Source organism: Eubalaena glacialis, chromosome 5 (assembly GCF_028564815.1).
Source record: "Eubalaena glacialis isolate mEubGla1 chromosome 5, mEubGla1.1.hap2.+ XY, whole genome shotgun sequence".
Taxonomy (NCBI): domain Eukaryota; kingdom Metazoa; phylum Chordata; class Mammalia; order Artiodactyla; family Balaenidae; genus Eubalaena; species Eubalaena glacialis.
The window spans coordinates 61,459,410-61,471,996 of NC_083720.1; positions in this window are offsets into that span (position 1 = coordinate 61,459,410).

Below are 12,587 nucleotides of genomic sequence, written 5' to 3' on the forward strand. Positions count from 1 at the left end.
TTTTAATACTGTAACTGTATATTTTATATTATCTCAAGCACAGCACACTTGTCACTGACATGTGCAAGATTCCTCAGCATACCAACATATTCACTAATGAGGTAACACATGCCACATAAGTAAATATTAAATATGGAATTCACTCTCATTTAATTAACTTATGCCAAATGTTTCAAGTAAGGGGTGAATATGCAAGATTTCCATTATATAATCCCAACTTGCACTTATTAGTACATTGTTCATTTGAGGTTTTCTTAAATTCTGGACTGATTTTGAGACCTCAGTGAAGTTCCTGAAATGTCCCCTTATTATCGAAGTTCCAACTGAACCAACTCTTATTTTCAGACCCATATCTTTATTTTTTGCCTTAATTCTTTTCTCCCAACATTACAAAGTACACATGGCTTTATTTAATACCTTCATTAATCCAGTAAAGTAGATTATCAGCCCATTCTTTTTTTATAGTTTTGTAAATTAACTGAGAGAGCCTGCCTCTGAAATAAACATCTCACATCTTAAATCACTTTTGGAATGCGGTGGAATATACTAAAGTTAGAAATTCTGAGCAAATGACCTTTGCTATATACAAAAAAATCGTAATATAATTTGCAAAATTTTGGCCTTTTCTCTAAGTCCTCATGACAAAATATCTTAGTAAAGGGAGGCATATTAATCACAAATAATGTCTTATAAATGATTTTGAGCTTCCCAATACCTATTCTTTCTTTAAATTTTTATTCAGCTCTCCAAAAAATACACATAATATGTCTCAACATTTATATATTTATCCTGCCAGAGTACCTGAGGATTTTTTAGATTACTGGTCTTATTTTGACAGTTTCTTAAAATTTATCTTTTATGTACCCATTGGCTATCATCAAAATTTCAGGAAATCCAAATGTCAGAGTTGGCTGTGGATTTATTTAGAGTAAGAATAAAGAAAAAGTGATGTGGAGCTGAAAAATATATCAGCTCATGCTATGTCTGAAGGGCATAAGGTAAAAATTGAAGAAAAAAATTCACATGGCCAAATACATCTCTGAGCTCAACTGATTATTGTTGAAAGGCAGATCTGCAAGGTTTTCAGGGTATTTTTTCACTTCTTTAAGGTAGAAGTAGGACCTTTATTTTATTGCATAGGATACTTATTCTGTTCATCTTTTTGTCTTCTTCCAGAAAGTGAGAAGTCTCTCTGCACATTTCAGTATTATTTACATGGGAAATACAGAGCCGTACATAGGTAAATAACTTAGATTGTTATCACAAATATACATAGCTCGAAGTATACAACCCACATTCTCCCTGTTCACACATAATAAACACACTAAAACAAACTTTTATAATGCAGAAGTAGTACATGGATTAGAATATTAAAACAGTATAGTGAAAAATCAAACATTTGTGTGAACTTGACTTTCTTGGAAGAATCAAAAAATAGAATTTTTATTTTGAGATAGGACAATGATGGAGACATTACTATACTGTCATCCTATCCCTGAAATACATCAGGAAAAATAATCAGTAAGAAAGCAGGATTCCCTTTGATGGACTTTTAGGTAAGATGTTTAAGCTGTATGTATCATAGATTGTACATGTTCTATCTGTTCAACAGAGTTCTGATAAGCATAGCATGAAACTGTTTTAAAAAGTACATATTTTACTTTAGGAATATTAAGAAGTATCAGTAAATATATCTGGATCTTACATAGAGTTCATAAGCATAGTAGCTTAAAATACTAAGTTTAGTATTACTTTGGTTCGGTAGATACTGTGCCTCTTTTGTGTCTTACCAGCTCTTCACCGTCCCCTCAGCTCCTTGTCTCCCACACACATACTGACCTGGCTTCCTTAGGATCTCTTAGGTTAAACTTAAGGTTTAAGCCCTGATACTCAAGCTTTATTTATTTATCTCGAAATTTTACAGGAATCATTGACACCAAAATCTCTGAGTTAATAAGTGATTCTGTTCCAGCTGAATACACTCATATGAGGCCTTTTCAAAAATCAGAGCTTCACCCCCTCCCCACCAACACTTACCCAGCCCTAGTCTCTTTCCCTCATCACCTACATGACTTCAGAGATGATTTTTTTTTTAATTGCCATCTATGTCTGATTCTTCTCTTGATCAAAAATAACCATTTTTCTGGGTCATTGGATAAAAAGGAGTCAACCATATCTAACAGAAAGCTTTATATTGTGACTAGACAGATTGTAAATCTCTTTGGAAGCTGAAAAACTATGCTGTCTTGAGAAAAAGCAAGAAAAAAAATTTACCTTTTTTTTTAACCAGGATAGAATAATTCTTAACAGCGAAACAATGTTTTCACACTTGCAAATGAGGGCAGAAATTTCAAGTACGTTGCTCGCAAATGAAGGAGAAACTTGTTGCCTTCAGAAAAATAAAGCAAGATTGGAAGGTTATTTAACTCATGAATTCAAACAACTGAAATTGACTGTCATAATAATTGAAAAAAAACTCATGATAAACACCAAAGTCTTGGCTACAAGACCTTTGTTACAGTAAATTTTTTTCATGCATTTACCGTTCTTGAAGTTAGGATGACATCAACTTCAGTTTCTAAATTATTTTGTTGTATAGCAAATTGTATGGTAATAGAATGAAATTCTGACCTGTACTAGAGAATGAACTATGTTGGTGTACATAAAACTCAGTGTAATTAAAAATTCTGTTACATCTACAGCTTTTCGTATGCCAAGTAAGACTGTAAATTTGAAAAAAACAAGCTAGAAAAGTTTGTTAAATAGTATATTAAAATTTGTTGAGTTCTGGTAAGATGCTTATTGTATGAGTAGGTTACATTTTTTCAGTTATTTTGAAAATGTGTTTCAATGATTCCAAATAACCTCTAAGAGTAATAAAGGCCAGTGAAACTGAAGAAATGATGCTGCCGCTTAGTGAAGATGCTAGCTCTTCAGTATAGGCAAGCCATTCATCAGAAAACAGAAAGGACAGAGGTTAATTAAACCGCTAGTTTAGGAAAAACAAAATAAAAGTTATTTACAGTGTTAATTTAGTCACCTAGGTTATCTCTTTTGGGATTGGTAGTAAATCCTCAGTTAGCTCCTCACAGGAGTCAGAATTATAGTGTCAGGGACAACATTTACTCATTTATTAAAGTGGAGCTAAAATAAAATACCCTCCTGCTGTAGGATTCTAACCTGTAATTCAAAAGAATCTTGTGAGGGGTAAAACAACTTCCTCCCCCATTCAGCTCTTTCCTATTTGTAAGCAAAAAGTTGATGATCAAGGTAAAATAGAATAAAAATCTAGCTTCTGCTGCCCACATTTACTGGAATAATATCAGAAAAAACTAAAAATAAAGATTTTTCCTTAAAATATAAATTGAGGTTGATGAATTTCTGTATAGACTGGCATAAGCAGATTGGGACAGAACCCACAAATTAATTTAAAGCTCTGATTTCAGGCTGTTCCTCATCTTCATATTAAAACCAGTGAAAACTCTTGGGAGTATAGAATTAAGACCATTTAGCCCAGCCACCAGCCCTGACAAGTGTGAGGTGCTTGCTAGATCCTTTACAATAGCTGCTATCTCCGTGGTTCTGTAGTCAGCTTCCATTCTTACAAAGGACACAGTCTTATGTTTAGCAAGTTCTACCTAAAAGTGTTTTTTTAATATTTGTCTACTTATATTTACCAACTTTTGATCTAAATTCTGCCCCTGAAGACAGAATAACTTGGCGACAATAATTTAATATAAAATGGAGAGCAATTTCAGAAACACATCAGGTATCAAAATATCAGTAGAAATATTTTTTTAGTTACCTATGAATTGAGTCCTACATTTATGAGATTACATAAGCTATATCTTTCTGGCCTAATCTAGCTGATTTTTGGAGTTTTGGATTTTGGTAACATTCTATAGCACAGTGCAAGTACATAGCAATACTTCATGAATATAGGATTTTGTGAAATTAATGGAGATGATATTGGAGAACTACAAAGCCAATTGCAATCAATTGGGTAACATTTACAAGCGTGAAGATATGATTGGTTTTCAAAGGAAAATTATTTGAAAATCAAGAGTGAGTGAAGCTGGGGGAAATGAGTTAAGATCTTGAAAGTTTGCAAAAGTAAAATTATATGATCATGCTGTGAAACTCAAATTATACTGTGATATAATCTGTATGGAAAACTGTATAAAAATTCAACATGATTCATTCTGTATTTTAAAGATTTTGCTTAATTCACATTATAGCTAATGTTCTCTTCATTTTGTTTCAGTTTTGTTTTCTAGATAAATTCTGGAACTATTTTTGAAATCAAGCATGAGCACTCTCAGAAATATCATTTTTATTGACATGCACTTTATTAATTTTGTACAGTTACATAGGTATAGAATATTTTTGAATTTTTTATAGCTGGAACTCTTCAGATAAAATTTTATATTAAATTCTAATATAACATTTAGGAGGACCTCTTGTTTACAACCATGTGGCAAAACCTGAATCTTATTATCTTAAACCCCAGGAGCCCATGGCACACAGATTGAAAATAAATTAACAATATTCAATTATGTGAACATAGCATAGTTTATTTAACAGCACTTTTATTTTTGAGTATTTTAAAAATATACTATTTGCAAGGATGCAAATGAACACCTTTTGCCATGCAGTAATTCACATTTCTCTCATTATAGTCTATGCATAAGTTCTAAAAATAGAAAATGATTCTAATAATGAAGGTTTTAAGGCTTCTGATTATATTTGATTCTATTACCAAATTACTTTCTAGTGTATATATTGTGACCATGCCAAACAACCTGTGTTCTCTTGCTGTTTTACTGCTGCCTGTGTTGGATGAGGGTGTCCATTATTCTCTCTGGAGAACTGCTCTAGAATAGATACCAGTTTAAATATTTTACACATTGTTTGCCACAGGCTTATTACATTTTTACATATGTAATAAGGAACCAATATTTGTTATTCCCTATATTTTAATATAATCTTTCAAATATATTAGATTTGAAGTTTAAGAAGAAAAGAAAAAAATTCTGAAGACAGCAATGAAGGGCTGTGTTTTACATAGTGTTCTCACTATGTAAGAGTGAGAGTCTTACTCTCTGGGAGTCTTTTGTTTCTGTGCAAGTTCCAACTGTGGCACTAGATAGCATTCTGTGGTTGGACATTTTACCTATTTCTCTAAGGCTCCCTGGCCCTAAATAGTCACCTCTTTGAACCTTTACCTGAAGCACTGAATCAGAATCGATAGCTCCTTCCTTTGCGTCACCCCTAAAGAGCTTATATGCCTTTTATTGTACCCACTACACTGCCGTGCATGCATTTGCTTGTGTGTGTCACTTATATTAGATTTCTATCTACTTGAAGTTTCATTTATCATAGTGTTTACAGTGCATGGCACAAGTATCTGACTCATAGTAAAAGTTCTTTTAGTAATACTGATTTGACTTGTTTTAATGACTAAATACTTAAGCTTTTCACATATTAAGTTGATGCGACCTCTATAATTGTATAACTTAATTTAAACATCAGAAACATTGTGAAACATAAGTCACCAAAATTCCTGTACATGTTTTTCACTATTCCCATGCCAGTTAGTCTCAAGAATATTAGCAAATTTACAGACACTGACTTTGAAACAAAGCAATCTTCAGAGGTCTACTCTGATATCAATTCTGTTGGCACTGCACCTGACTTTCTGGTCTTTTTCATTAGTCTATCTCATAAATATCTCTTACATATCTCTTAACAATAGTGGTATCTTATCTTGATCCTGAAGTATTTTGAAATATATCAGTAATAAAAACAAATAGTTTACTTCCTTGTGAGACATCAAAACAAATTATATCAAGAGAAATGTCTGATTTTACATGGCATCTGATAGTAGTCTATCATGTAGTCTTTCCCAGCTTCTCACTAAAATTCCTATGAAGACAAAAAAGAAAGCTGAAAGTTTAAACATTTAAAGGTATTATATAATTACTTGGAAGATTTCACAAATAAGAAGAACAGAGTCGATTTGGAAAAAAAAAAAGTGTATCATCTATAATTTACTTCACTTAAAAGCAGCCCAGTTTACCTAAATATAGATGGATAAAAGACACTTTGGTGCCTCCAGGGGGCACTATTTCCTTTCATATAGAGAGCCATAAGTAAAGAACAGAGCAGGAAAGCTTCTGGGGTCCCCAAAGCTGGGGGATACCACCTTATTCACAGACCAAGATAAGTAAGCCAGGCAAAGACAGAGGCAGGTCTAGACCTAGTGTCTCTGAATGTGACTAATGACAGTGTTAGCAGGAAGCAAAAACTTTGAAGTTTTGGAAAACGAGCATGACCTTAAGAGTAGATCCCAGCTTGGGTACAAAAGGACTGCACTTGCTGAATATCCACCGGGCCAGTAGGCGTAAGAAGATCAGGAGTTTAATGAGGTCGCCTGGGTAGCTTTTCAAGATACACATACTTGCACTCCACCCATATCTCTAATTTTAGAGTACAGTAATTTCCAACTTTTTGTGCATAAGAATCAGAGGAGAACCTATAAAAATTCAGAATTCCAGAATTTGTTTTTTTAGTAAGTCTGGGGTGAGCTTTGGAGTTTTAATCACATGAAATAAAATGTGTTCCAGCCACAGGTGTAACCGTTCTGAGCCCTCATGGAGCCTACATTCTAGCAGGAGGTAAGATGGAACTCTAGACAATAAACAAAACAAATTATGTATTGTTAAAAAATAATAAAGACTATGGAAAAAATAACTAATAACATGGTAAAGTGGGGCCAGAAAAATCAGAGCAGTAAAAGCTACAGTAAGAAATGTGGTGGTTATGGTAGCTGTTGAAAAGTGGCCTTTGAGCAATTTGAATAACATAGTCAAGTATTGCAAGTGTAAGTGGTCATGGAAGACCCTCTTTGTGGAGTTGGGAGAGGAGACTATTTTTTTTTAACCAGGAAATTCTCATAAGCCTTTCCTCCTTCCTCTCAACATTTACCTACCTACCTCAGAACTCTGAGGATGTTATTTCATGAGAAAGTAGACCATTGAATAAGTTTACTACAAAAGATACAGTAAAGACTCCTAACAAAAATGTTTTATATAGAGATTAAGAGGAAATTTTCAGAAAGGTTTTCAAATCCATAGTAAAATATAATGTATAAAAATATAGCATTTATAAATTTAAAAATATATTTAAGAGATTGAGAAAAAATAATTGGAGAAAAGATAACTCATCATATAAATAAACACTTGGAGGAAAATAAAATTTTATTAACAAATCTAAAAATATCTAGAAAGCAGAATTGAAGAGTAGTGTAGAAACTAAAGTTGAGATACTTTCAAAGACATTGAAGAAAAGGAAAATGAAATGAAAGTATGAAATATGTAATATAAAATATAGTGCTGTATAATATACTATATCTAATGTAATAATGTGCAGCTTTTCAAATTTTACAATAATTTATTACATTTAAAAATACAAATATGTTTTAAAAACACATATAACCTAGAAAATAATGAACATGTGTGAGGTTACAAATCTCAAAAATTAATTACTTCATAGTTTTATTGATAGGTTAAAATAAACTGCTAAAGCAACTAGAATAAAATACTAATAAAGCAAATGTAAGAATAAGATACTTGGAAAATCCAAGACAGTCAAGTGAAATACACTGAAGCTAATGTAAAGTATATATTTGTTAATTTTTTTAAGGTAGTTTTATTAAGTTCTAGTAATAAGCTGTTAAAATCATAATGACAAGCAATCTTATTAACAGTCACAACAAAACACAGTAGCTAGGAATAAACTGATTAAAAAATTTTGTGATCTAGATAGATATATACGTACATACATATATATGTAGATAAATACATAGATACATGGATAAATTAGGTAGAGTTCTATTTTTCTATTAATTTATGCTTGTTCATAAAATATATCTGTGTGTTTTGTTCTAGACGTATATGGGCATTGATTTGCTATATCATATATACATCTGTGAATTAATAAACTGAATGCCTATTTTTTCAAGCAGGAAATTTCAAATAAGCCATATATTCCCAGAAAAAGAAGGGAACAGACCATAAACATGCAGTATTAATGAACACCAGAAATAAACAACAAATAGTACTCAAACCAGTGTTTCAATATGATAGGTTACACTACCAGAGTTCTCCGGAAGAAAGCTAACTGAGCACAAACTCCAGCTCAAGTATTCTGAGATATAATAGACTTCTGAAAGGGCAGATCCTGTTAACTTCTTTCATTCTTCTGTATGGAAGATTACTAGGGTTTTGGCAGAAAATAAATGGCAAATACAAAGGTGTAATTGAGAGTTTAATAAAGACACTCAAATACAAACGATCATGAGAGATTACTACAAGCAACTCTATGCCAATAAAATGGACAACTTGGAAGAAATGGACAGATTCTTAGAAATGCACAACCTGCCGAGACTGAACCAGGAAGAAATAGAAAATATGAACAGACCAATCACAAGCACTGAAATTGAAACTGTGATTAAAAATCTTCCAACACACAAAAGCCCAGGACCAGATGGGTTCACAGGCGAATTCTATCAAACATTTAGAGAAGAGCTAACACCTATCCTTCTCAAACTCTTCCAAAATATTGCAGAGGGAGGAACACTCCCCAACTCATTCTACGAGGCCACCATCACCCTGATACCAAAACCAGGCAAAGATGTCACAAAGAAAGAAAACTACAGGCCAATATCACTGATGAACATAGATGCAAAAATCCTCAACAAAATACTAGCAAACAGAATCCAACAGCACATTAAAAGGATTATACACCATGATCAAGTGGGGTTTATTCCAGGAATGCAAGGATTCTTCAATATACGCAAATCAATCAACGTGATACATCATATTAACAAATTGAAGGAGAAAAACCATATGATCATCTCAATAGATGCAGAGAAAGCTTTTGACAAAATTCAACACCCATTTATGATAAAAGTCCTGCAGAAAGTAGGCATAGAGGGAACTTTCCTCAACATAATAAAGGCCATATATGACAAACCCACAGCCAACATTGTCCTCAATGGTGAACAACTGAAACCATTTCCACTAAGATCAGGAACAAGACAAGGTTGCCCACTCTCACCACTATTATTCAACATAGTTTTGGAAGTGTTAGCCACAGCAATCAGAGAAGAAAAAGAAATAAAAGGAATCCAAATCGGAAAAGAAGAAGTAAAGCTGTCACTGTTTGCAGATGACATGATACTATACATAGAGAATCCAAAAGATGCTACCAGGAAACTACTAGAGCTAATCAATGAATTTGGTAAAGTAGCAGGATACAAAATTAATGCACAGAAATCTCTTGCATTCCTGTATACTAATGATGAAAAATCTGAAAGGGAAATTAAGAAAACACTCCCGTTTACCATTGCAACAAAAAGAATAAAATATCTAGGAATAAACCTACCTAAGGAGACAAAAGACCTGTATGCAGAAAATTATAGGACACTGATGAAAGAAATTAAAGATGATACAAATAGATGGAGAGATATACCATGTTCTTGGATTGGAAGAATCAACATTGTGAAAATGACTCTGCTACCCAAAGCAATCTACAGATTCAATGCAATCCCTATCAAACTACCACTGGCATTTTTCACAGAACTAGAACAAAAAATTGCACAATATGTATGGAAACACAAAAGACCCCGAATAGCCAAAGCAATCTTAAGAACGAAAAATGGAGCTGGAGGAATCAGGCTCCCTGACTTCAGACTATATTACAAAGCTACAGTAATCAAGACAGTTTGGTACTGGCACAAAAACAGAAATATAGATCAATGGAACAGGATAGAAAGCCCAGAGATAAGCCCACGCACATATGGTCACCTTATCTTTGAGAAAGGAGGCAAGCATATACAGTGGAGAAAAGACAGCCTCTTCAATAAGTGGTGCTGGGAAAATTGGACAGGTACATGTAAAAGTATGAAATTAGAACACTCCCTGACACCATACACAAAAATAAACTCAAAATGGATTAAAGACCTAAGTGTAAGGCCAGACACTATCAAACTCTTAGAGGAAAACATAGGCAGAACACTCTATGACATAAATCACAGCAAGATCCTTTTTGACCCAGGTCCTAGAGAAATGGAAATAAAAACACAAATAAACAAATGGGACCTAATGAAACTTAAAAGCTTTTGCACAGCAAAGGAAACCATAAACAAGACCAAAAGACAACCCTCAGAATGGGAGAAAATATTTGCAAATGAAGCAACGGACAAAGGATTAATCTCCAAGATTTACAAGCAGCTCATGCAGCTCAATAACAAAAAAACAAACAACCCAATCCAAAAATGGGCAGAAGACCTAAATAGACATTTCTCCAAAGAAGATATACAGATTGCCAACAGACACATGAAAGAATGCTCAACATCATTAATCATTAGAGAAATGCAGATCAAAACTTCAATGAGGCATCACCTCACACCGGTCAGAATGGCCATCATCAAAAAATCTAGAAACAATAAATGCTGGAGAGGGTGTGGAGAAAAGGGAACACTCTTGCACTGTTGGTGGGAATGTAAATTGATACAGCCACTATGGAGAACAGTATGGAGGTTCCTTAAAAAACTAAAAATAGAACTACCATACGACCCAGCAATCCCACTACTGGGCATATACCCTGAGAAAACCATAATTCAGAAAGAGTCATGTACCAAAATATTCATTGCAGCTCTGTTTACAATAGCCAGGACATGGAAGCAACCTAGGTGTCCATCATCGGATGAATGGATAAAGAAGATGTGGCACATATATACAATGGAATATTACTCAGCCATAAAAAGAAATGAAATGGAGGTGTTTGTAATGAGGTGGATGGAGTTAGAGTCTGTCATACAGAGTGAAGTAAGTCAGAAAGAGAAAAAGAAATACAGTATGCTAACACATATATATGGAATCTAAGGAAAAAAAAAAAAAAAAAAAAAAAAAGAGGTCATGAAGAACCTAGTGGCAAGATGGGAATAAAGACACAGACCTACTAGAGAATGGACTTGAGGATATGGGGAGGGGGAGGGGTGAGATGTGACAGGGTGAGAGAGTGTCATGGACATATATACACTACCAAATGTAAAATAGATAGCTAGTGGGAAGCAGTCGCATAGCACAGGGAGATCAGCTCGGTGCTTTGTGACCACCTAGAGGGGTGGGATAGGGAGTGTGGGAGGGAGGGAGATGCAAGAGGGAAGAGATATGGGAACATATGTATATGTATAACTGATTCACTTTGTTATAAAGCAGAAACTAACACACCATTGTAAAGCAATTATACTTCAATAAAGATGTTTTTTGGGGATAAAAAAAAATAAGAAAATAAAAAAATAAAGACACTCATTACGAAGGTATAAGCAAGTTTAAGAAAATTAACAAAGGAGGGTGATATCCAATATTAATGGGAAAGCATTGTGGGATATGGTTGTGATCAAGTAATTCTATTTGTAGTCAAACTGTCAGTCATCTATAAAGGCAGTATAAAACATTTGTGACAAAAGGCTAAAAAAACATAGCACATAAAATATAGAAAAAATCCTTACATATATTTTATAAAACTAGAATTTATTAAAAATAAATATTCAAGGATGAAGAATCCATGACACAAACAGTACAGCTAATTTCACCCAAAATCTAAGAAATTCAAATTAAATTCGAATTCAAATAAAAAAAGAATTGCTAAATTTAGCAAGAATATTTTTTAAAGTTCTAAAATATCAGCCATGATATTGTTTGAAGAACTCTTACTACAATTACATTAAAATATTATATATTTTATATAAAGTTTTAAAAGCATTTATTTTTAAATTTGTATTATAATATACTTGCATATTACTTTTTAGTGTATTGTACAATAGTATTTTTCCCCTTTAGTATAATTATTTGTTTCACTGTTCATTAAATATTTTAATCATTCCCATGACCACATAATGTTATTTATATTCTTGGGTTCCTGACTGTTCTATTCTGCTTCATAAGTCTCATTGTCACCAAGATCCTTATTCACTGAAAAATAAAGACTGGATACATAGAAAAATTTGTGAGGACTAATGACAACAGGATTATGTATTTAAATATTTTTCTCTATGGTGTTTGCATATTTAAAAATTTTTTTTTCAGTGTGTGTATTTCATCCCAAACTCTTTTAAAAAATATCTACAAACTATTGGTTATACTACTTTAATAATTGTACCCAATGGTGTTTGTAAAATAGAGTGTCTACAAAAGAAAATCTATTTAATAAATGTTCAGATATATCATTCCACTTTTTTTTAAAACCCTCTATGTGCGCTAGTATGGGAACAAGATTTAAACTCTAGCTTATGAACTCCTATACATCGGTATTGTTCTATTTTAGATTGTGCTGTAATTTTAATAAGTTATGAAAGGTCAGTTTAGTGAGATTCCAAAAAGTTAATGCAAGATCATTGTCAAGTATTGGTAACAGGGCTCCTTCACCTCTGTTAAGGAACTCAGGCATTTATTGGCCAAACTTTCCAGATAAACATACAGCTTTTCATCTTATAGATCTCAGCAGCAAGTTCTCTCTCT